Source organism: Poecilia reticulata, chromosome 1 (assembly GCF_904066995.2).
Source record: "Poecilia reticulata chromosome 1, P_reticulata-male-v2, whole genome shotgun sequence".
NCBI classification, from domain to species: Eukaryota; Metazoa; Chordata; class Actinopteri; order Cyprinodontiformes; family Poeciliidae; genus Poecilia; species Poecilia reticulata.
In genome coordinates, this window is record NC_088830.1 from 2692820 (window position 1) to 2718798 (window position 25979).

General features: G+C 37.5%; 1 protein-coding gene and 1 long non-coding RNA gene across 2 annotated transcripts in view; both read right to left on the reverse strand.

Moving 5' to 3' along the window:
• Window positions 1–25979, reverse strand: part of grin2ab (glutamate receptor, ionotropic, N-methyl D-aspartate 2A, b) — a 169280-nt gene that overhangs the window by 135125 nt on the left and 8176 nt on the right. The window lies entirely within an intron of this gene.
• Window positions 4200–13117, reverse strand: LOC103462216 (uncharacterized). The gene is made up of 4 exons (XR_533301.3): window positions 9846–13117; window positions 9265–9320; window positions 9122–9164; window positions 4200–9033 (listed from the first exon to the last, which is right to left on the reverse strand). It is a non-coding gene; the product is annotated as an uncharacterized LOC103462216 (long non-coding RNA).

A 25979-nucleotide genomic window follows, 5' to 3' on the forward strand; every position in this document is an offset into this window, starting at 1 on the left:
GCCATTTTTTTAACTCGTCTTAAACGTTTGATCAGAAGCGTATCCATCATGTCTGAGGTGTCATCAGAGTCATACTCTGGTCTCGAAATATAAGGGGAGTCCTCATAACTAGGGATCTTCAGAATCTACCACTAAATCTATCAAAAATTGTCAATGCCATGAACCCAGCCTAATTACAAACATAGCAGAAGTGTCAAACCGTTAGCATTTTATAAAACTCTATAGTGGAAATCCATAATTTTTTTACTCTGATTTTACTGTCACAGTAAAACAGGAGAAACTGCTCCTATATAAACGTCAATGCATTACTTGTCACCCTTAAAAAGGAAACACTACAGGCTGCAAAAGCAGGAGAAAAGTTGAACATTGTTAGGTTGAAAAGAATACATCTATTTTGCATAGATCACAGATTAGACCTCATGAAAGGAGGAACAGTTTTTATTTTGCCGGTGATAAATTACTGCCATTAGTGGCAATAAACCAGGTGCTGCTTCAAATTAACCTCGGAATCACTGAACATACCTATATGTTCAGTGATTACAGCAAGTGATGCTTTGCTCTGCCAGTTATGAAAAATTCATTTTATAAATAAAATAAAGAAGAAAAACAAGAATGACATTTTTTCTCTGCGCAATCAGCCAACAAAACCAAGAACTTTGACTGACAGCTGCTGACAGATGCGCATGAGACCAGTGATGCTCGGAGCGACTGAAAGTCATGAAACAATTAAATGACACAAGTCAGAGCATTGGACTTTGCTCCCAGCGTTTGGGTCACTTACTTGAAAAATCTAATCAGTTATCCACTGACCATTGCTCACTGCAAAAGTAATTACAAGATGAATGGCTTCAAATCATCCACTACTAAATATTGCATCTTTTGAATTAAAAATTAGCAGAAAAGGAACCATGACTTTGTGTTTCCGTTTCTTTGTGTTCAGGATGTTTATTGAACCTGTTTCTTTTTTATTGGACTGTTAATCCCACATTAAGGCTATTACAAAAGCACTGGAAAACCAACAAAGCAAGTCGAGCGCCAGCCTGACACTCTCCTTTTGTCAACAGGAGTGGTAGTGAGTTGTACAACACCACTACCAAGTTCATCCCATTCTTCTAACTATGAAGTCTGTCCTTTAAACTTTTACAAAGTACACTTACCAGCTCCTGAAAATCAGAAATTAAAACGTTATACAATTTAAAGTATTTTAATTTATCTTTCCTGAAACCATGTATCAAATTTAATGGCATTAAAATTCTCAGTAAACAAATGTTACATTTCTTTATCTCTGTCTGTATTTAGATGTTAGCATTTATGGGACCCTTGAAGGCCTGGGGGCCTTAAGAAGGACTTAATTTGGATTTAACAGAAGTTCAAATAATTGATATTTATTTTAAGATTTGTTGTTGTTAAGACTCTATAGTTGTGGCTTTAAGTATTGTTGGCAATGTGTTCCAGTAACATAATCACCCAGTAATATTTTTTACATTTCCTGTCAACTTAACATCTTTTAATACAAAACCATGGTGGACCACCTCGGCGCCCCAACTATCGAGCTTAGCAAGTTTTTTGGGGGAAACCCTGCTCAGAGTACAGATGCAGCTCACCCAAATCATAAAATAAAATCACCTAATGTGATTCAAGCCCCTAATCGGGATTGTATTTCCCTTCAGGCAGTGGAATACCTGGGGATATCCAAGAAGGAGCTCAGGAGTGTTGGTGCAGAGATGGATGTCTTAGATTCAATCCTGAACTTATCTTGACACACAATATGTGGAGGGGAGAAAGGAAGGAATGAAGGGATGAAGGAAGGAAGACAGAATTTTAGTTCTGACTTTCATTTTAATGCTATTTTCTGACTAAAACAACAGGTTTAGAGATTATAATAGCTCAACCTTCCAACTGAAAGAAAATGTCCTTCTGTTTGATCAGTAATTTATAATTCAGGCCTGTGTACATTTATCTTTTAATTTGTGCATGTTCTGTGTTTCTATATCCAGAATTTTTTTTCCTGAAATCATCTGAAATGTTGCATCACAGTGAAAGGAGACATTTCAAGTAGGTATTAAAATATCCCTTTCTGAATTACATAAGATTAATAAAATAAAACAAGGAGCATGCAGGAAATATTACAGATTAACTTTGAAATCATACATTTAAATGAGCTTTTTATGACTTGGTTATAGATCACTTTGTTTTGTTATCCACCCATATGGACACTAAACTGCTGAATGTTTGTTGTCTTATTTCAAACAGATGTAAAGAAATGTCACCTATTTATCTGTTTAAGGATGTGAAACTCTTAACAGCCTGACAGACTCTTTTCACATACAATTTTCAAGAATATGGAAAAATGTTTCCACTTTTGAATCATGAGAAATGTTTGTGACTAATCTGTGTGGGAAGTGATGTCATGAAATCATAAAATGATTTTCCGTTATTCAAAACAGCACAAAGTCGAGACTTAAACCATCAGTGGTTCGTGACAAATAAATTAAGCTGTACAGTGCTACTATACAGTGTCATTAGATGCTATGTTGCTTTAAGTTATGAAAAAGTTATTGAAATCTGCTGTTCCACAAGGAAATATACTTAATCTGGTCTAGGGAATATCTAAGACATTATATCACTGAGTGAACCACTTTACTCTGTGGACGTGTTGAGCAGAAATAACTGGTGAGTCACATCATTTAAGACTTTGCCAAATACATTTTAGGAAAAGGTGATTCCATCCCCTCTTATAGGCATTGCACCTTCTTTCAAACAGAATTACTGTGTGCAATTCAGATTTTTACCCTTTTACTTCTTCACTCTTCTTATTTAGGAGAATGTTAAGTATTATGGAGCCGAATTAATAGAATTTATTTGGTTTTGAGGACACACACCATCCGTCTGACATTCTACCACACTCATGGTGAAAGACTGCTGACCTCACACTTGTCCATCAGATAGTCACTGACACCATCCACAAGGAGTGTAAGCAGCAAATAGTCCTTGATATAGAATCTGGCTGTTGAAAAAAAAAAGAAGTGTTTTAACAACGTATAACTACTTGTTTATCAAAATCAGGTCCAGGAGGGAAATCCTAACATCCCTCTGCCAGTGATAGGCTCAAGTTTATTCTGGGGTTTAACCCAATGCATTTCCAAGCCAGAAATGAAAATGAGTTGAAATGATTCTTTTGTAAAATGCCTTGAAATTATATTTGTTGTGAATTGGCACTATATAAATACACTGAATTGGATTGAAGAGATAAATACTCCCTCCCAGGTGTTCTGAGTTTGTCTCATGTCTTCTCTTTTCTATCTCTAAGGCTAATCTTGACCACCATTAGCAGACACCTCCTATCCAGGATATCATTACTTTGGCCTTGAATCTCAACTCATGACCCATAAGTGAGGGTGGAAATACAGACAGACTGGCATACACTTTTAGGTAGCTCTTTCTTCACTATTGAATACTGGAGCAATGTCTACATTATGAAAAACGATCCATCAATCTATCTCTATCTATTTCCCTTCTGAACGAGACAAGACACTTTAACTTCTCTGCTTGAGGCAAGCACTGACTCCTGATACAATTCACCTGTTTTGCTGCTGAGTGTTTTGTTGTCCTGAGCTTTAGGCTTTAATTGGGATTTTCATGGTAAATTGATCTCATTGACCTGTCAGACAAAGAATGACAGAGATCTTGATAAACAAAGATAACTTTAGTAGTGTACCTTGTATGGAGGAGGAGGACCAGGGCATCCTCATGGAACCAGAATGGAATGGGAGATTGAGAGCTCTCCAGAGAGACTTGACTCTCTATGATTTGGACATATACAGCCTGAAAAGGCAACAGGAGGCCATCTCCACATGGGCCAACAGGGAGAGGGGAAGAGGCCAGTACAATGTGTGCCATTGATCAGGTGAAGATGGGTGCCTATAGGCATGCTGATTCCAAGTGATAATATGTTTTAATGAAATAATAAATAATAATTAGTTATTTCTTGGAATGCCTGCCTAACTCATGTGTTCAGAAAAATAGGTGAGAGATAGCACTAATGTGTATATGTAAATTGAGGCTAACGCATATGAGTTTGTGAGTATGGATATATGGATGTATATACTTAAGACATATGTAAACCCAGATAAAATGACAAATTAATCAACCTGTTTATTTTTATTTTTGATTTGATTCAATAATGAGGGCCCATCTGAAAATATAGTATGAGTTTATGGGGTAGGAGTTCATAAGTTTCTTACTTCTTCCTACTCCTTTTTGAGAATGTAAAGATTACTGTGGTGCAAAAATGTGTCTTTTGCATTCCTTGTTCTTGTGCATGATTTTATACTACTATCATGTTCGAAGTAAAAATAAATTAATTTTTTTCAACATAATAAATGGTACTTTTTTTCATCACCAAGTGTAAAACCAATTTGCAGATGGTCGAAAAAGTTATTATTATTTAGCTTAGTTATTCTTGCTCCAGTCTTCTTATCAGTCTATCTGTCTTAACATAGATTCCATTTATGAATGCCTTTGTTGCAGTTGTACTTCTCCTCTTTAGTTCCACAGATAATTCCACAGTCTAAGATCTAGTATTGAGGTCGCTCCGCAAAGCTGGACAACAAAGACAGTGACGAGTAAACCTGCACTTGACAGTTTGAGTGACGTTAAACACAGATACTTTGATGAAAACCTTCACTGCTTTCTTCACAGCCATCAGATACTGAACACGACTTTGAAAAGGATGTGTCCTGAGGTGATGACTTTTCAAAAATGGTTCCAGTCATGTTGTAGATCATCTCAATTAGTGGAGAAAAGGAAGAAAACGTTTGAGCTGAGCCAAACAAAAATAAATAAATGCTCCTATTTTATGATCAAAGAAAACATCCTCTAAGGTAATTTGATGACTAACATAAAATTACCCCTTAGTATACCATATTTAATATGGATTTTCTCTATCATCTTGTCATCTGACTCGTTCCTACAGTTCAGAGTTTTTGGGTATGAAATATGCTTCTAAAATAAAAATGATTAAAATCAACTTGTTAGACATGTAGCAAACCCAACAAGTTAAAAACACCAAACTCACCCGTGTTACAAAAACACTAAACAGTATGTTGAACTGAGACTGAGCCCTCCTTAAGAATTTATAATGCAAATTTCCTAGCTCTTAATTATTGAAAGGACCTGAAACATTAAAATGACACAGGGCACTTTCAGACAATGGCTGGTAAGTCTTGTTAGACAATCTGATGTAATGATAAAATAAATTAAATTTTAACTAAAAAAAATAGGGTTTGTTCTCATTTTTATGTATGAGAAGCATGCCACTCTCTTCAACAATCTATTATTGATGGGATTGACGAGATACAGTATATGAACCCATTTTAAACCCATTTAAAGACTATATTTTGCAACAAATTTCTGGGGAAATAATCTCGATACATGGATTTTTGCTATTATTTTTTACATCACACTGAGTTAAAGAATAGCAAAGTAACAAAAAAGTGAGACAAATTGTGACGGAGGAGCCGTCACAAGCATTCTGTGTCAGCATGCGAGCACACCCGCACACATACACACGGTTTTACACACAAACATACACAATCACTAACTCACTTTTTGTTGCAGCTTAAACTGACATGGTTCATCGTGGGTGCACACGCGGTGTTCCTGCTCCAGTTAACATATCCATCCTAACCTGCTGTTTTCAGTTCCAAACATTTTCCCGGTTCTGTTTTCAAGCAGGGTTGTTCCCGGACTGTGGCGCGCCAGGAGAGTCATGTGATGACGTAGTGATGTCATCGGCATGTACTGAATGTTTTCTATTAAATTGAGTATTGTATTTTGATCACAAGTTTATCTATTTATATGTATATTTTTTTCTTCTTTTTCTTAGATTTATTTATTATTACTTTCTTTACTTTAGGAGTTTACTTGAGTTAGAAGTAATTGTTTAGTTGTTTTTGCTTGTTTTTTGCTGTGGGCAGGGCCTTTAAAAGCAGGACTGTGTTCCACTTTGAGTCAGTCTGTAGCTAGACTCCTGAGAAGTAACACTGAAGGTGATGGACTCTTGCATTTGAAGGTACTGCTGTTTGTTTGATCTTAATCTGTCTGGGACATCCTTTGTACATGTTCTGTTCCTCTCCAAGTTGTTCACCTGAAGAAAAGCTTAATAAATTTCACTAAAATGATCTTTGGCCTTGGGCAGTAATTTTTGTTTGTCCAAGTCATAAGAGAACCCTGTCACACAAATGTAGTGAAATTCAGTGCCTTGCAAAAGTATGAGTACCTCTTCCACTTTCACAGCTCTGGTTGCACCAGGGCTGGGTCGTCCTGGTGGAAGGCGAACCTCTGCCCCAGTCTTATGTTTTTTTACAACCTCTCAAAGGCTTTCTTCCAAGGTTTCCCTTATACAGAGTAATCCATCTTCCCATCACATCTGACCACCTTCTCCATGGTTCCAGTCAGGGTGTGATGAAGTGTCATGGCGTTCTGTTCAATGTGGGACCAAAATTGCAACATTTGTTAAATTTCAGCTGGTGCAGTTCACACTATGTGTCAAATGATATATTTATGGTATATCTTCTACTGGCTAACCGTGATAATGCTTGTTGATGACGTAATCGGCCGACATCAAAACAGAGCAAGCGGGAAGCAGCGTGGCTGAGAGCGCAAGGGAAGACCAGGTTCAAAAAACATCAGTTATCTGGCACTCAGGAGGAGAGCGGCAGATGTCACTGTCAGACAGCGGGGATGCGAGAGGTAAAAGAACCAGATCATTCTGACCCAGGCATCTAATCCACTTTTAAAAAACTGAACTATCCCTTTAAGAATTTATTTCATCATTGAAAAAAAAAGCTTTTTTTTTGTTGAGTTTGTTTAATAGAAGAATCTATTGCAACAAAATGACCTGAAGCTAGACAGTGAGAATGTATAAATTAAACAATGTAATGACCTAATCCATGTAAAAAGGAAAGAGTGACTGACAGAATTCTGATTTTATTATACTGTTAATACAATTAAGCTGTGTTATTAAAGCATTGCAATGTTTCAATGTTTTGTAATTATTTTCAGCTGCTACTATTTTGCTTTAAATGATTTCTGTGCCTCACATAAAGAACAAACAAAGAGAAAAGAGTTTGCTTGCACATGTCTGCATATAGATTCAATTTCTGTGTCATCAAAAGCTTAGTCGTGCCGGGGTTTGGGATTACTCTTTAAGCATTTTTAAGATGGATGTCTTAGAAGATTCACATTTTAAAGCAATTTGGCAAAGACAGCCTGAAGTTGTGGGAGTATAAGAAAACAGCAATAACATGTTATTGTTGGAGGTATTAATGGTGAAAAAAATGGAAGATTATATCCAAATCTTATAAAGGCAAAAAGTTGCCTTTATAAGATTAAACCACTCAGAATTTGTTTTTGAAAGAAATAATACCCTGTGTTTAGAAACATAATATTACTGATCATTTAAAAGAAAGCCTGATAGGTTGCAGAGATGAGGCTGTTTCACTGTCTCAGTACTGTGACTTTTTCCAATTTCCCCAGTAAAAGTTCTGTTCTTGATGTTACACGTTCACATTTTTTAGTAGCCATTGGACAAGAGGGTGAGTACACCCTGGATGTATCCCCATTCTAGCATGATTCATTTCAAAGTTCATCATAATTTTAAAACCTACTTTTGCGGCATGAAAATACGACTATGACTCACACTTCTAACACATCAAAGCACACATAATGGCACTGTCTATAAATCTGGTTTGGTCAACAGAAAACACATTGTATTCTTGAAAGTATATATATTTTTGAGGATATGTCCAAATGCACAAAAAAAATCAAGTACAGATTGTTTTGCTATGAAGATCATCTATGTAGAAAATGCAGTTTGGCTCTCTGAATGTAAACAGGTGACAAGACTGGAGAAGTGCCCATCCACTAAAAATGGTTTCCTCCTTGGAAAAAATTGGCTTCCTGGGTTTCGGAAAAAGAACAATCCAAATCTAAGGACAGTTTATGCCACAGCTGAACTGTGGCATGAACTGTCACAGTTCATGCCATGGATATGACTGAGTACCTGCTCAATCATATCCATAGATTGAGGTGCTCAACACTCAGATTCCAGACGCAAGTATGTTGTGATCACAGTGCTAATGAGAGGTGTTAATCTCCCTTCCCCTGATAACATTCTGTATGCAGCATTGATGTTTTTATTATTAAAAAAAAGACCTATCAAGTTTCAGTGGAGTGATAGATAGCATCCTTAGAATAATATTTTGGAAGCTACCATACTGTTATGCAGCAGAACCCTCACAAATAAAACATTAACTGATTATTTCACGTGAAAAGCACACAGCAAATTTGGAAGTGTTCCATCAACTCCTACAGAGTTAAATTTTACACTTTTAAGGTGTCTATATAGGTCCACACTGGATGGTGTAGAAGTTACACTTTTGAAAGTGTTATTTCTGATAGAGTTGAATCAACACTCACAGTTGCTGAAATCAAATACACTTCAGTGTTAATCTACCCAAAAACTAGTGTATATTGTCAAAAGTTAACACTATGAATGTGCTAATCCAACACAGAACAGTGTAAAATATATATTGACATAGAAATCCGAGTTTTGAAATACTACTGGCAGGGTGTACTGTGGTGGCGTAGGGGTTTAGCACAGCCCACATATGAAGGCTCTAGTTTTCAATGCGGCTGTCGTGGGTTGGCTTCCCGGTCTTCCACGTTTTTTTGTCAATTTACTACCAAAAGCCACTAGACCAATTAAAACCTTCCCCCCCCCCAGAAACTACTGGCCATCAATAATCTCCAAATTCATTTTAAGACATTAGATGCTACAAAAACACCAGCACCATTCGCAGAATATAATTACTTTTATTTCAAAACATCAAACAGCACTGACAGCAATATACAACAAAGGTCATGGTACTTTGCACTGAAGGTGAAGTGTGCCGTCTTGTGGTCACCGATAGTGAAGTGTCTTTGGTGCTGCTCTTGTTTTCACCAATATGAAGGAGGAAGACTTCCAGCCTGGAAGGAAAAACAAGAAATATAGCAGAAACATTAGGATAATAAATAAATATTTTAAAAAGTAGTGTGAGCAAAATTAATCACTCACCTGTGTGTGTCACAGTCATAGTCATTCAAATTACTCTGCCCACCTGGTTTACAAGACAAAGCATAAAGAAGTCAGAAATAATTACTAAAAAAATTAGTCGGCTTATAGAAAAAAATTTGGACAGCATTAAAAGTCGTGCCAACCTGTCTGAAGAAATGTGTTGAAGTCTTCATAACAGGATTCAATCACCAACATGACACTGACAAAGAAAAAAACATTTTGGCAGTTTTTAGATGTGCCACAGGTACAAAACACCAGAGTCAAATGGCTCAATTGCCTCCTCATTGTGTAGATATGTTCTCCAGAGTCCTGCTAATCACCTAATTATTGTATTCAGGTGTGGTGCAGCAGCAGCACATCTAAATGTTGCAGGACAGTGGCCCTCCAGGACTGGAGTTTGACACCTGTGGCTTAGATCAAGCCAACGGTCCAGCACAGCCACTCCCCCATTTTACAGTCTACAGCCAAAAACTTAAAGAAAACGACCCGCAGCTAAATAATGCTAATTCAAATGGCCTCCTGATTTTCCAGACAGTTTCAATGTTAGGTTAAGATAATAAACAGTCATATATATCGTGATATTTGGATATCACGATATATATGTTTGGACAAATAAACATACTTTAAGCAACCTGTGTATATGAATCAATACTCGTGCAAACGGAAAAATAAATGCCTCCATAAGAAATAGTGAAAAACATGATCATTTTAACATGGAACTTACCTTGTTATAATAAGCTCCAGACAAGACGCCATACTGCTGCCTCCGCTCCTCAGGCAAACATGTGACGCAGTAGCGGAACAAGACGGCGTGGGCCGGGGGGCGGGGCTAATGACCGGGCCCAAAGAATAAAGCTCATGATAATTTAACCTTACAACATGGACATGCCCGCAACAGCGGAGCTAACAAGTTTCACCACCACAGAGAGCGACTATGCCATTTTGAAGTCCATCTGACATGAAGTACAATAAACCAAGAGAAGAACAGAAACAAGAGGCTACTGGTCACTAATGATGAAACAACACAAATTCAAAACATGTTAAAGTTCCGTAGCTCTAGCTAGTTTGCTATTTGTTGCCAAGTGACTGATGATGACGTTGGTGACAAGCTTAACCCAGAATGCACCTGGAGAAAATAAGGACGATTAATTTTTAGTTTTTTGCGTCATAAAGTCAAATATAAGAGTGAAAATAAAGCCAGTCATGTAAGCACAACATTTTATTAAATATTTTACACCAACTATGTCACTAAAATCAGTCAGTCTGGTAAGGTTTTTTGCAACCATGAGTCAACAATGGGGCACCCTACTACAGTATATATATAACACCTCTAGTTTTGATACGGAAAAACTTTGTTTTAACACTGGATTTTAACTACTAATAATATACACCCCAGAGTTACATAAACAGAAAGTGACTTTATAAGAGTAAAATTAACTCTGCTTTTGCAAAAAGTCTACTAACACCAAAACATTTAACACTTTTGAATTTGCTGTGTATAGTATTAAGTTGTGTTTACTTTCTATTAATTTTGTCAAACCTCCAAGAGTTGAATAAACTAGAGATTTTAGGCTAGCACTTAAAAAAACTGAAAGAAGAAAAAGACAGGAGTGGGAACTATTTCCCAGAATGCTTAGCGGCATGTTTTTGTATCCTGTATTGCAACGTAAGTGAGATGGAAGTCTGTTACATTGATCTGACTCTTGTGTGTTATTAAAGCAAATGTTTATTTAATCCAACTGATAGTTTATAAAGCTTGAGGATAATGTTCTATTCACACACAATGTTAATGAGCATAATTCATTATGATGTTTATCCATCCATCCATCCATTTTCTGTACACCCTTGTCCCAAGTCGGAAGGGTTGCTGGTGCCCATCTCCAGCTAACGTTCCGGGCGAGAGGTGGGATACATCCTGGACAGGTCGCCAGTCTGTCGCAGTATTATGTTTAATAAAATTCATTATCAGATCAGAAATTTTGTTAATGAAATTTGAAACAAGAATTTAAGTTATTCAAAAGTAAAATAAGTACCTATTTTAACTTAATTATGTGAGTAAAATTAATGGAGAAATGTGTGCTCTTTAACTAGCTGAGGGCAGTTTTTTCTTGTATATTGTGAAATAATTATTTGGTTTAAATTGCATCATTAAGTTAAAAATCATAATTTAAGATTAATGAACTTAAAAAAAAACATTTTAGACAACTTATCCCTTGTTGTTAAATCGTCTTCATGAACTTTAATCTTCCAAAAGAATTTTATTGTTGACTTAAATTGCATTTTGAAGGCAGTAGGTGGACTTACATTTTCAAGTTAAATGACCTTCAAATATTTTACAGTGAAATTGAGTTTAGTGTTGGAAATATCATTTCTTAGCAGTAACATTTTGCTGCTTTCTCAACCGAGTCTGAATGATACTCAATTTCTTTCACTTTTTTTTACAGTTTGAGACAAGATATAAATGTAACTATACAAAGTTTACAAACCTAAACACAACTACAATGAAGTATTGCAAAAATGCAGCTATTTGCCCTTTACAGTGTAACCTTTTATATGAGGCTGTCACACTAAACCCAGGAAATGTTACTGCCACTAAAGTGGCACAGGTGTTTTGCAGCAAAGCTTAACATTGTTATATAAGGCACATTTAGTAAAAACTAATTACCCATTTAGCCATAACAGAGTACAGGTTCAACAATAACAGAAGACTATATCGCCTCTGCACTGTGAATGCTTTGCAAACCGTAAATGAGGATACTGAACTGGGTACAGCCTTAAGAGTTATATTACTGGTACTCTAAGTTTGAAGATTCTCAACTAAGCTGTTCAAAAAAGACAAATGTATTTAGCAGAAAAGGGGGGAAAATGTAGATCTCCTATTCAGCAAAAAGCTGTCACATTTGATCAGTGCTAAGTTCGACTTGATATTTATTTTGTGAAATATTTTTTTTGTGAAATGAACACACTAATTTATTTATTTTTTTTGACGAACTGGATCTGATTGCAGTTTTTTCTGAAACTGAATTTATGGTTTCTCATGAAGCTGATACCTAAAACAATATTGATATATGAATTTTGACTGTTTGCAAGTAATAATTATAATTCATAGAGAAAATTGGATTCTAAAGTGTCATGAACAGTACATAGAAAGATTTAAACAGCTTGTGGCTGCAGACTTCTCGTGTGCAATTGTGCAAAGTAGCAATAATTTTCTGCATGGAACAAATTTGTTTACGCAAAGTAATGCGTGAGTGAATGTTATCTTTCAAGGCATGTAATTATGAAGCTACGTGACTATTTAGAACTATTTTTAAGGAGGGAAACTCCAAAGCCATAACAGTTTAGAAAGGAAACACACATTTAAAAATTGGAGGTTAAGAAGACACGGTATGGCTCGGTGATATGGCAAAAAAAATCCTATCTCAATAAAATTTCTCTTATCAGTCAATATTGATATATATCATGATATAAAACAAATCCCTACTTTTGTCAATCTTTAGTGTTCCTTGCTACAATTAATTGACATGAAGACAGTTATTTTTCATATAAAAAAAATAACGTGACGAACGTGACGAAACATCATACCACTGCTTTGAAAAAATAAAGGAGGCAAGTCTTAAACTAAAATCCTCAAGCATTACAGGAGAACAAAAATTGACATTCTTTTCTTAATGTCAACTAAATAAAATAGGCATTGAAATTAGAACTGTCAACGTCAGCATGTTAGCAGTCTATTAATGTGAAGATCAACTATTACGCTTCCTAGAAAAAGCTAGAATAGGTCTGTGGGCTGTAGAAAACATGTTCATTACGCTTAATACACAAAATCATTCTCAGTTATTGAGATTTCATTCAATCAGTTCTGACTGTTTTGAGCTCATTAATGAATGCACTGTTTTAGGGCTAGGTCACTTGTATGCAAGAGTGGAAACCTTGTGCCCTTTCTAACACAATAATACTATGGAAAGCCTAAATACCAGCAAAAACACTGCTGGAATTTGGACCAACAGGAGACTTGGCCTACATATATATATATATATATATATATATATATATATATATATATATATATATATATATATATATATATATATATATGCTAAGATGTTTATCTTAGCATCCCCAAGTAAAAAAAAAGTATGCTTTAGTATACTAAATTTTAGCATACTTTTGCATACTTTGATTGATGTACTTAAACTGTACTATTTTGGAACAACTTCAAGTTGTACTTAGTCTACTTAAAGTATACTTTTAAATGTAATATTCAACAGCTTCATTTTTATATTGAGTGTACTAATTCTGTCATAGAATATTAAAAATATACTTTTAATATATTTTAAATATACTACTAATATATAAGAAATGTATTTAAATTACACTTAATTTTATTTTTGATTTACTGCTGTTGCTAATAAAGTACAATTTTAATTACTCATAAGTCTTTGTACATTACATGCATAACTACACTACAGTACTTACATTGTTCTAGGCTTTTGTTTTATTACCGACATTTTGAAATTGTCCAATTTTACTCACAACTTTATGAACTTTACATAAATTATCAGTTTACACATCTAAAGTGAACACAAAGAACATGAAAATTTAAGTGTGACAATAAAAAATAACAGTGAGGATCAACGACAGAACATTCCCATTCACTGCACCACTGCACCTTACAGAAACCTACAAAAAAGAACAATAGAGCAATTAAACAGAGAAGGCATTTGTATTTTAAAGAAGACAGAAAAATGGCAAATAAAAAAATAATACTTACAATTTTAAGACATTGTGGACTCGCCATGTATGTGACGTCATAAGAACTAATGATGATTGGGACCGGATGCCTGGGGTGGAAAAACATTTCTGCGTGTCTTTGCCTGTTTATGTTAGAAGTAGAAAAAAATAGTCAGCAATGTCATAGAATCAGTTGATGTTGGCATTAACTATGAAGTTGTTTCAAGTGTGAACTTAAGGGAGACAAACTACCTTAAAATCTTTCCATCCATGATCTGAACACACTGAACCTTGCAGGGTGGTGAGGGGGCTGGTGGTGCCCATCTCTAGCAGTCATCAGATGAGAGGCAGGGTTCACCCTGGACAGGTCACCAGTCCATCACAGGGCCCTGAAAGCCAACAACAAATAAAATGTATGAAAGAGAAATGGTAGAATAACAAGAGGAAAAATTCTGTCCAGTTTTCTTTAAACCAAACTATGTATATTAAGCACTTGGTGTTGGTAACACACCAGTTTTTGTTGTTGAAAATGTAGTTAGCTCCTCATTAAAAAAACAAAACCCAACTTACATCATAAAGACAACGTGAAGGTTCATCCTCAGAGCTGGTTGGTGATCTGGTGGAGCCAGAGCTTCTACTGAGACAGGAAAGTCTTTAGGTTTTCTAACACCTGATTTCTCTGGCTTCCTCTTTCATTTGCTTAGACTGCAAACATATGTTGAAGATAAAAACATTGATGAACGAGTTAGAACAACAACCTCACAATATCAAAGTCTCTTTGTCTTATGGAGCTTAATTAAAACCAGGTTAAGTTTATGAATTAAAGTTTAAGTTGCAACAAACAGCCTCCATGCAGTTATAACATGAAGCTGAATGATTGCTATAGTAATAATCATACAAGTCACAATAAAATTGATAAAATAATTATTTATGAAACCAGTGTAAGTTATATATCTTTACTGCACTGTTTATAATTAAATGAAGATAATTAATAAGCAAACTTACCACCAGCTAGCAACAGTTAGCAGCCTTCATCCCTCTGGGTTCCTTTTGTGACACACATTTCATTTCCATCGGTTGTTGTCCCGTTGTGTTGTCGTCTAACTCGGACTAGGACGTCACCAGCTTGAATTTACCAAAATTAGTAACTATTGTCAAGGCCCTCTCTGCTTTTAAGGTAATATTATGCGAGTAAAAATGGCGAATTTGAACACCTCATCTTCCCTGCAATAGACATAATATAAGGATAGACGCCTCATGCACTGCTCTCGCCTATTGTCGCTGATGGTCCACCACTCCACTCAGCGTTATGTGTTTAGCAGTACAATGACGTATCAGTGCATTTAATCGATCATAACACGCTTTTTTGTTACTGGAAACCATATTCAAACATCTATCAAAGCTACATTTATAAACAATTGTATTATTTAAGTATGTTTTTAATACATAGTTCAGCATATTTAAATATGCTTAGTGGCTATAACAATAGAATAGGAATGGAATATTCTGATATTGATGTATGATGAGCATATTACAAAGCACACAGCCGTTCATAATTTATTTAATAAATTATTTAGTAATATCAATACATTTATATAACTATACATACACAAATAAATAATGATAATATATATTGGATACATGTTTATATGTATATATATGTATAAGCATACATATATATAGATATATGTATTAGAGATGTGCCGATCAGGTTTTTTCCTGCCGATACCAATCACCCATGAGGGCCGATCACCGATACCGATCACATAATTATTATTTTTTTATCATAAACACTACCGGTTACATTATGTGGAAAAAGGAACCGTGAATTCACCTTAATTTAGACAAAAACTTGTTTTTAATAACTTTTTCCAAGAAGAAAACTAAACAAAACAGGCATTCTGCAAATTGTACTGCTATCGGTAATACTATCTTTAACAGACTGATAACATATGAAGGCTCTGAAGAGGCTAAATAATGCAAAGAGCCAAAATAAAACTTCTCAACATTGCCAAAAAAATTAAAGTATAAAACTTAACATTCAAAGGCAAATACAGGATCCATTACAATAAACAATCCAGAGTTACTGAATGAAAACCTCCTGATAGCATGGCGGCTAGCTGATTACTGCTAGTTCTGAGTGGCCGTTTCTGACTGAGTGGAGTAATTATGCAGAGCAGGGAGGAGATCGATTATTTTTTTAGAGATTATCTGTCTCATGTTAGGACAGCAAAAGTTTTAATACGTATGTAAAATGTATGTTTTTAGGTTAGATGCTGGAGCTTTAAACAGAGGTTTGGTGTGAGAGTCACTACCAGGTGGAAAAGAAGCGGCGCTCCGTCTGTGAAATATTACTACCTGTAGCGCGTAGCGGTTCAACAGCGAGAGCAGAACCAGCTTCTTACATCGCAGCCCGAAGACTTAAATAATTTTGCGGGTTATTTGTTTAGCTTTCTGACTGTCATGCTAATCTGGGTGAGTGTTTGTAGCTGTGCGCTGCTTTACCTGCTATCTGATCCTCCGTATGTCTTTTTTACTGCAGTGAGCCTCGATGTAGCCAAACTCCGTCAAGTATTGCATTGTTTTTATGTCGTATTAGCTTCGTTGTGTTGATGCATTCTTCAATTTTCCGCCGCAACACGCAGACTTTCCCATTCACTCAGTGGGTTATAGTTCCACATAGCTTAGGATTTGTTGCTGCGCGTTTGTGCAGAGTGAAGGAAAGAGGAGACCAGCTGCACAGACAGGCTGCGAAATGAGATGCAGGTATCGGTATCGGCAACAAGAGCCAATGATCGCCAATCACCGATCATGCACTTTTTCACGAAAATCGGCCGGTATATATATATATATATATATATATATATATATATATATATATATATATATATATATTCTACACATTTGGGTTTTTAAGATTCAGTTCTATCTCATTCTAAAGCACTGCTTTGCTGCTGGAAATGCACTGTATAAATAAATCACCTTTCCTCGAGGATCGAGGGGAAAAACTGCCGCTTACATCAATCACCTAGCATAATCTACCTCAGCTGATGCTTGTTTACTATCCATTCTAGTAATCTATTAGTTTAGAATGCTCAAGGGACAACGCAGGTCCCAGATCTATGCCTCTTTCATGCTGCTCTGAATTTTCACTTTTACGTCAGCAAGCTCCACCCCAATACCTACGTCACTCACTCATGAAGTCTCCAGATCAGTCATGTCGTTAAATTTCTTAGAAATCCAAGATTCATGCGAGTTCCCCTTGGCCATCTAAAGGCCTCATATTTAGGCCTGGCCTAAATGAGGAACTCAGAACCTTGAGGTTCTGAGGTCCTCAAGGTTCTGAGGACCTTGCCCTCAAGGTTCAGTCATAACCCAGTTGCTGATCGTCGGCAGCATCCTCCTCTGGTACTCTTTCAGACCTCTCTTCCGTTCTCACTGCCTTCAGACAATGGGTAAGCATTCATAACAAATCTCTGGGGGTGGAGCACTCCGACATACTAAATATCTATTCTTCATCTAGGGAGTTGGCCGAGTCTAACAAGGCTGCAACAGCCTGCAGGCCACAGACATCTATGCCACGCATTGAGGCCTGGATCAGCTTGCAAGCCACGCTAGCACCACTTCTCTCAGGCTCAAAGCAGCCTGCTGAGCCGCCGATGTTCGCCTAACAAGGCTCGAACAGCCTGCAGGCCACCGCAGTCATCGCCTCGCTTAACAAAGCTTCGAACAGCTTGCAGGCCGGCAGCCGTCGTGCCCAACAAGGCCTGATCAGCCTGCGGGCCACAGCCATCTCCGCCCGCCTAACAAAGTTTGATATGAGCTTGCAGGCCTGGCTGCCGTGCGCCTAACAAGGTTCAAACAGCCTGTAGGCCATGGCCATCATCGCCCGCCTAACAAAGTTTGATATGAGCTTGCAGGCCGGCCACCGTCGCAACTAACAAGGTTTGATCATCTTGCAGTCCGCCGCCATCACCGCCCGCCTAACAAAGCTTCGCTATAAGCTTGCAGGCCGGCTGCCGTTGCACCTACAAGGTTCAATCAGCCTGCAGGTCTCGGCTTCTCTGCTTCGCCTAACAAAGTTCGATATGAGCTTGCAGGCCTGGCTGTCTTGCACCTAACAAGGCTCGAACAGCCTGCAGGCCATGGCCATCATCGCCCACCTAACAAAGTTTGATATGAACTTGCAGGCCAGCCGCCGTCGCACCTAACAAAGTTTGATCATCTTGCAGTCCGCGGCCAACACCACCCGTTTAACAAAGCTTCGCTATAAGCTTGCAGGCCGGCTGCAGTTGCGCCTACGAGGTTCGATCAGCCTGCAGGTCTGGGCTTCTCTGCCTCGCAGGTGGGTTTTTAGACAAAGAAGCAAGTCTCGGCTTCTTTGCCTTGCCTAACAAAGTTCGACATGAGCTTAGGCCGTGCGCCTACTAAGGTTCAAATAAGCCTGCAGGTCACGGCATGGCCTTGGCCCGGCACCCTCTTTTGGGGGGAAGACCTCCCTGAGCTTCGTTCGAGCCGATCATTCAAGCTCGCTGCGATTCTCAGCACGCACGTCTTCCACCGGTGTCCGACGGAAGACGTCCAATAAATTGTCTAAGTGCTGTTTCTCTCTCTGTGTGAGTCTCTACAGTTTGAAATAACTGAAGTGGCTGATATCAGGAAATCCTACCAATGGCTAGAAAAAGCTGGACTCAAGGACAGCACAGAGGCACTCATTCTGGCCACCCAGGAACAGTTCCTAAACACCAGTGGTGCCTGTGGTCATCGGGGCCACCCCCAAACTGAAGCAGTGGCTAAAACAGATCCCAGGAACAACATCAGACATCTCAGTCCAGAAATGTGCAGTTCTCAATGCCACACACTGCGCAGAACCCTCAAGCTCCCAAGCCTCTGGTAGAGGACCCGAGCTCAGAGGATGAGAGAGACCACCCGCAGAAGGTGAAAAGGGAATTTTTTATTTTTTTTTATATGATCACCATTGTACTGCAACAGGATGTTTATGATGATCGCAGACAGACAGAGGAAGGTGGGGAGCGAGTGAGAGGCTGATATGTAATTGATGCAGCACTATTTATCAATTGGCCAAACAAGTAATTATGAACGTTTTTTCACATATTGAGAGTGAAAACTAAGTGTTATTAAAACAAGAAATCCCGCGAGAACAGCTTCGAATCTCTACACTACTGCCAACTGTGCCAAAAAAAAAAGAAATATTAAAGCACATGATACACATTCAGTAGCTGGCTATTTCTTTAGATATAAAATCTATCCTCCTCTCTTTACAGAGGGAAACTTCAATTAAATCATACAGTCCTTTTTATGACCTGTTCTTTTTGTATTCTTGGGAAATGCCAGCCATTTCATTTGAAATGCTCCTGAGGTTGTAAGTGGTACCACTCATGACTGAGACTCCCTGGTCTCTACGATGTCTTGTTGTTCAGAAAAAGTCCATCTTGAAAATGAATGTTTATATTATTCTTGAGACCCCTTCACAGTTCTACATCTTCATCAGTCATTGTGTATAAAATAAAAATCAATTCACATATGAGCAGCACAGATGGCTGGTTGATGTATATTTATATTATTTAGTTAGCATAGACCTGCAGTACTGATTCTGAAGACCCTGGTCAGATTAGGCTCATAGCAACACACAAATACTGATAGTAATGTAGCTAAATACAAGTTCCAGTCATAACTCTGGGAAGAAAAAGCAGGATTTGATGCAAACGTTCATTACATTAAGTCATTGTGTTTCTGTTTAGAGATCTTTTTTTTTCCAATTATTTATTTAACTTTGAGTTAACCAGGTAGTCACCATTGAGATTATGCTGCTGCCTATCATGGCCAGGTCTCCCTTAAAATTAGATTTTTTTTTTAAATTAGACCTGGCAATGATAGGCAGCAAAATAAAACAAAACAGTTACAAACATTAAATACAAATTACATCCCCATATGGATTGTAACTCCCCTATATATATATATATATATATATATATATATATATATATATATATATATATATATATATATAAATATATAAAAATGTGCACATGTAGGCACAGAGGAAGCAGCTGATTGCAGAACAAAAGGCAATTGGCCAATAATCCTATCTGGCAACTAAGTATGATTTCAGTGACAAAAGAGAACATTGAATTGTTGCAGGGTTTGTTTGGTGATTACTCATATGAGTCTTATTTAATTTAAATCTTTACTTACTAAATCTTTACTTGAACATTCTCTGGTAAAGTGAGAAAGGCATCATAAAAGGTAGCAGAAAAGTACCTTATGTTGCTGGAAATATGCTCCCCCTGAAAACCACATGTTGTGTTTAATACTAATCAAGCTAATTCACAACGGTGTTATTCAAATAGACCCAGCAGGGGAGTTACAATCCAAAATGAAAGCTCCACCATCTTGAAAGATGGAAGCTCAGAATAGATGAAAACTGACATCAAAAGAAAAATATATGTGTGCATTTCATTTTAAAACAATATCTATTGACTCTCAGTAATGACTTTGCATTTTCAATCAATAGTCATAATATACATCTTAGTTAGATCATATTTTTTCCCTTTCGGCAAATATAAAAGCTGAGACACCCAGACAAAATTCTCACCAAGCTCTGCTGTTCCATCCAGCTAAAATCTGTTAACTGACAGCCATTTTTTGACTCTTCTCTCCTGCAAAGCTCCTGGTTAACTTCAGCCTCCGTAGCTCAGTTAACCTCATTCAAGTGACAAGGAGTAGTGGATTTTATTAAATAGCTCCGATTATCCCAAAATGTGTTTTCAGTCAGGCAAGAGTGACTTTAACTAATGTGAAATATTTCACCAGGGAGCAACTGCAGTCCAAAACAATCATTAAAATGGATGGAGATACATCTTTCGAAATAAATGTGTCTGTTGCTCCTGGTCTGCTAGACTTCCTAATAAGAAATTGTTTCCTACTACATGGACTCTAAAGTTGTGAGCATTAACACAATAGCAATAATAAAGCATTCATGTATTCTGTAGGGGGAATAATTTATGCACTTCCATTAAGTTATTTACATGGATGGGCATTACTGTTATATGGGTGTGGGGTTGTTATTAATGGTGGAATCATTGTAAAACATGAAACTTAAACCATGTATAATGAGAACATGGTGCACATTTTCTATTACAACATTTGATGGACTAGTTACAATTTTCACATACTTACAAGTTTTTAAATACTTCATATAAATATTTTAATTTAAGGAAAGTTTTAGAATTCTTTTTAACTTACGAAGGACAAGGACAAGGGATTTGATTGGCGGCATTAACTAAGTTGACCAATACAGTACAAGTCCACCAAGAAGATCTAGGAAGGACAATTCTATATTTATATAAACTGAGAAAGCATTTTTGGAACATTGTTTAAATAAATGGATTTCAGAATTTTTTGTTCAAATAAACAGTTTTTAAGAACAAGTTATTCAAGCCTTTTCCAGAGTCTGGAAGGAGACCCAAACTGTCACCCTTACTTGAGAGACAACTGGATGTTACCTACCTACCTACCTACCTCCATCCATCCATCCATCCATCCATCCATCCATCCATCCATCCATCCATCCATCCATCCATCCATCCATCCATCCATCCATCCATCCATCTTCCTACTGTTTATCCCATTGTGCTCAGGAGGGCTGATGGTGCCTATCTCCAGCTGTTCTGACAACAAAGAAACTATAAAAGGGCAAATCGTACAATGAACTGGAAGCTGCAGAAACACCAGTGTCACTGTCCACAGTGAAGTCAATTTAGCATTAACATTGATACAGGCTGCATTCAGGTTTGTTCTGTGAGGTGTGAATTGAACTCTGATGGAGACCAAAGAAGCAAACTCTGGTCTGCCTAAAATTCTCGGTCTCTGTTCAGTTCAAGTGAACCCCTTTTGCAGATCAAACGCATTTGAGAAAGCAAAGTGCACTGGAGACTGCTCCATAAGCAGGAAGTGGACGATAGCCTAGGCCATTCTGGGTAGATATGCAATCAAAACAAGTCTAGTGCTAAATGGCTCATGGTGCTTTGCCAAAACCAAAAAAAGAAATCCTACAACCACTACAACCTCACGCCACTCCATTTTTGCTTACATTTTGTCAAGAAGGAAGTAACATTCAGTGCCATCTTAAGATGTTTTCGTGTTGTTTCCTTCAGTGGTTCTTGGTGCAGCACCAGCTGAGGTGAGGGGGTAAGCAGGTTGCTGAAAGGGTTTGGTTCGTTTGACGCAGTGCAGTGTGAACGTGAACAGCACTAGTTAAAAAATGGTGAAGTTTTGGTTCCCAATCGAACAGAGTATCAGTCTGTTAAGTGTAAGAAACCATACTAATAGTATGTGACCACTAAACCAGCACCTTTAAACTTGACTGGATCTCACCAAATAAGAAGCCCAGCGGCTTCTAAAAAAGGCTTTTAAAGTAAGAGGCAACAAGTATTGAAATATTTTGCTACAACAACCGAGTGTGGAGGAGTCAATACGAGGCTTTTGATCCTAAGAACCCCGCACCAGCTGTCAGGCATAGTGGTTCTTTTATCATGCAGTGGAGCTGTTTCACTGTCAGTGTTAGTGGCCCCTTTCACAAAACATTTGAAGTCAACGTTAATCACAGCAACACATTGTCTCAAATATGTTTGCCAACATGGGGTTTAGATGTAGCAAATACAGATCATATCTGTGGAGCAGTGCGTCAACCATAACCCCTCCCATCAACACACATTAGATGGCTCAAAGTCTGTCCACGGTAAGGATCACTGGACTTCAGCCATCACATCAATGTGTTTCTACGGTAAAATGGTACATTCATTTCTAAGTAGATCTCCACATCTACCTTCCTGAACTCTAAACAGGTGGGTTTTTAGCTTTGATTGACAATTTGATTGTATTTATATTTGTTGCTGCCTCTTGGCCAGGACTCCCTTGAAAAAGTAGCTTTAACCTCAATGTGTTTTTTTTATTTTTCAGTATCTTTAGTTTTCTGGAGGTTTGTTCCAGATTTGTGGTGCATAGAAGCTGAATGCTGCATCCCCATCATTGGTTCTGATCCTGGATGCAAAGCAGACCCAAACCAGAAGACCGACGAGGTCTGGAAGGTGATACAACAGCAGATCTTTAATGTATTGTGGTGTTAAGACGTTCAGTATCATAAAGTCTATTCTCTGAGCAACAAGGAGCCAGTTTAGACACTTTAGAATCGAGTTGATGTGCTCTATCTTCCTGGCTCTATTGAGAACACCAACATCAGTTTTCTGGATCAGCTGAAGCTGTCTGATTTGTTAGGCAGACCTGTGAAAATGGTATTGCAGTAATCAATGTGACTAAACAAACATGAGTTTCTCTAGTTCTTGCTGAGACATTAGTCCTTTAATCCTGAAATGTTCTTCAGACTATTAATTGTCTTTGTGTCTCTGAAGGGTCAGGTCTGAGTCCATCACTACACCCAGATTTCAGGCCGGCTCACTAGTTTCTAGTTGTAATGGTTTATAAGAGGCACTTATTTGAGCCTGTGTGGATTACTTCCTGCAATCCAATCTTGTTTTAAATTCACTGACGTTGTCGTAAAATCATTATGCCCTGGCAAAAGAATTCCGATTAATATTTAAAGGCACCGAATCAATACAACATTCATGACAAGTGATAATCATTATGTTTTTACCTTTTGAAATATGTACATATTCAGTCTAATGTAATTCTTTTTTAAACGGCAAAACTACAGCTGCTGCATTCAGGTCAATATTAAGCCACTGAGACCTTCACGTGTTTTTTCAGGCCTGACTTTTTGTCAATAAAAGTCATAAACCTGCCTTTCACTTGTATCACTGCTGTCCATAGAACCAAACTGTCAGGGAGTGGTTGGTTTAGGTGAGGAAGTGGACGCAGGTAGACCCAGGATGTAGTGAAAAATGATTAATTTAATGATGACAATCCACACAAGGAACAGAGAACACAGGGAAACAGGCATCCACAGGAACAGACAACATAGTATGACAAGGATCCAACAAAAAACACAGACAACAGGTGAGACTAAATACACATGGGGTAAACAAGGGAACAAGACACACCTGGGAGACAATCAATGCAGACGCAGAGACAGGACTCACAGGGAACAGGATAACACAGAAAACTCAAAAATAAACACTTAGAAACACGGATCACGACACAAACAATATTATCAATTATGGTGCTTTTTCAAGCAAAAAATGTATGTGACCAAGATGAGAAAGGTATTAAATATTGTATCTTAAATATGATCCCAAAATCTTCTAAATAGTTAATGTAGTATAATAAGATGGCATTAATTTAAATACATTTATAAAAATGTAAGGAATTATGGGACAATGGAAACCCTGCACCTGATACTTACTTCTGCACTGGAGCCAGTGGGGTTGAAACTGCTATGACAAATATGTTGTTGAAAATAAAAATATAAAATGCAAATTTATGCTCAAGATGCATAGAAGGCAGTTTCTTGGTTACAGGCCTATTAAGCTTGTTGTGTATCTAAATCCACCATGAAACCACCAGTCAAGCAGGATGAAGATTATTCTAATTTTCAGTATTAGGAGGTATCCCTCTTTGGATCGTCAAAAACGCTGATAATTTTCAGACTCATTCCAAGCCTATGTACTGATTTATCCTCAAATCTAAATCCTGACCTGAGCAGCAAGTACATCATTTATCAGGAGTAAAAAATCTATTTTCTTTAGACTTACTCCAATCCGATTATTGCTTGAATCTTTTTCCATAAAAGTTGTGAGGGTGTGTGATGGAACTGGATACTACTTCTTTAAAATCTAAAGCCAATCAAAATACATTAGAACCATTAAAAATTCAAGAAAGCACTGTGTGCTGGATATTATAATTTAATCATAAAGAGAAATGCAGGTCAAAGCAGTAACAGACAGGGGCAGAGCAAACTGCACTCACAAATGCTGCTGAATAAACCATAATTATTATTTTATACATTTTCTTACACTAAAAAGCTCAATAAATAGAACTCAAAGGTATAATTTATGCCCATAGTGATGGTGTAGTGTTCAGATATGCAGTATCAGCAAAAAGTTTAAAAAAAACTCACTAAGGACAGTACTGTCATGTTAATTATATGCCTTTTAGGATGCATTTGAAGCCACTTGTTTTTCAGGGTGTGATAATTACGCAGTGAGCAACTTAGAGAAATTTTAAAAACAACTATTGCTTGCAAGTTTAGATCTATTGCAAACTTCCTCTAATCCACATTATGTCAAATTTTTAAATACAGTACAGACCAAACGTTTGGACACACCTTTTCATTCAAAGAGTTTTCTTCATTTTTGTAACTATGAAAATTGTAGATTCACACTGAAGGCATCAAAACTATGACTTAACACATGTGGAATTATATACTTAACAAAAATGTGTGAAACAACTGAAAACATGTCTTATATTCTAGGTTCTTCAAAGTAGCCACCTTTTGCTTTGATTATTGCTTCACACACTCTTGGCATTCTCTTGATGAGCTTCAAGAGGTCGTCACCTGAAATGGTCTTCCAATGGAGTTCCCAGAGATACTTAGCACTTGTTGGCCCTTTTGCCTTCACTCTGCGGTCCAGCTCACCCCAAACCATCTCAATTGGGTTCAGATCCAGTGACTGTGGAGGCCAGGTCATCTTGCGCAGCACCCGTCACTCTCCTTCTTGGTTAAATAGTCCTTATGCAGCCTGGAGGTGTGTTTGGGGTCATTGTCCTGTTGAAAAATAAATGATGGTCCAACTAAACGCAAACCGGATGGAATAGCATGACGCTGCAAGATGCTGTGATAGCCATGCTGGTTCAGTATGCCTTCAATTTTGAATAAATCCCCAACAGTGTCACCAGCAAAGCACCCCCACACCATCACACCTCCTCCTCCATGCTTCACGGTGGGAACCAGGCATGTAGAGTCCATCCGTTCACTTTTTCTGCGTCGCACAAAGACACTGTGGTTTTAACCAAAGATCTGAAATTTGGACTCATCAGATCAAAGCACAGATTTCCACCGGTCTAATGTCCAATCCTTGTGTTCTTTAGCCCAAACAAGTCTCTTCTGCTTGTTGCCTGTCCTTAGCAGTGGTTTCCTAGCAGCTAT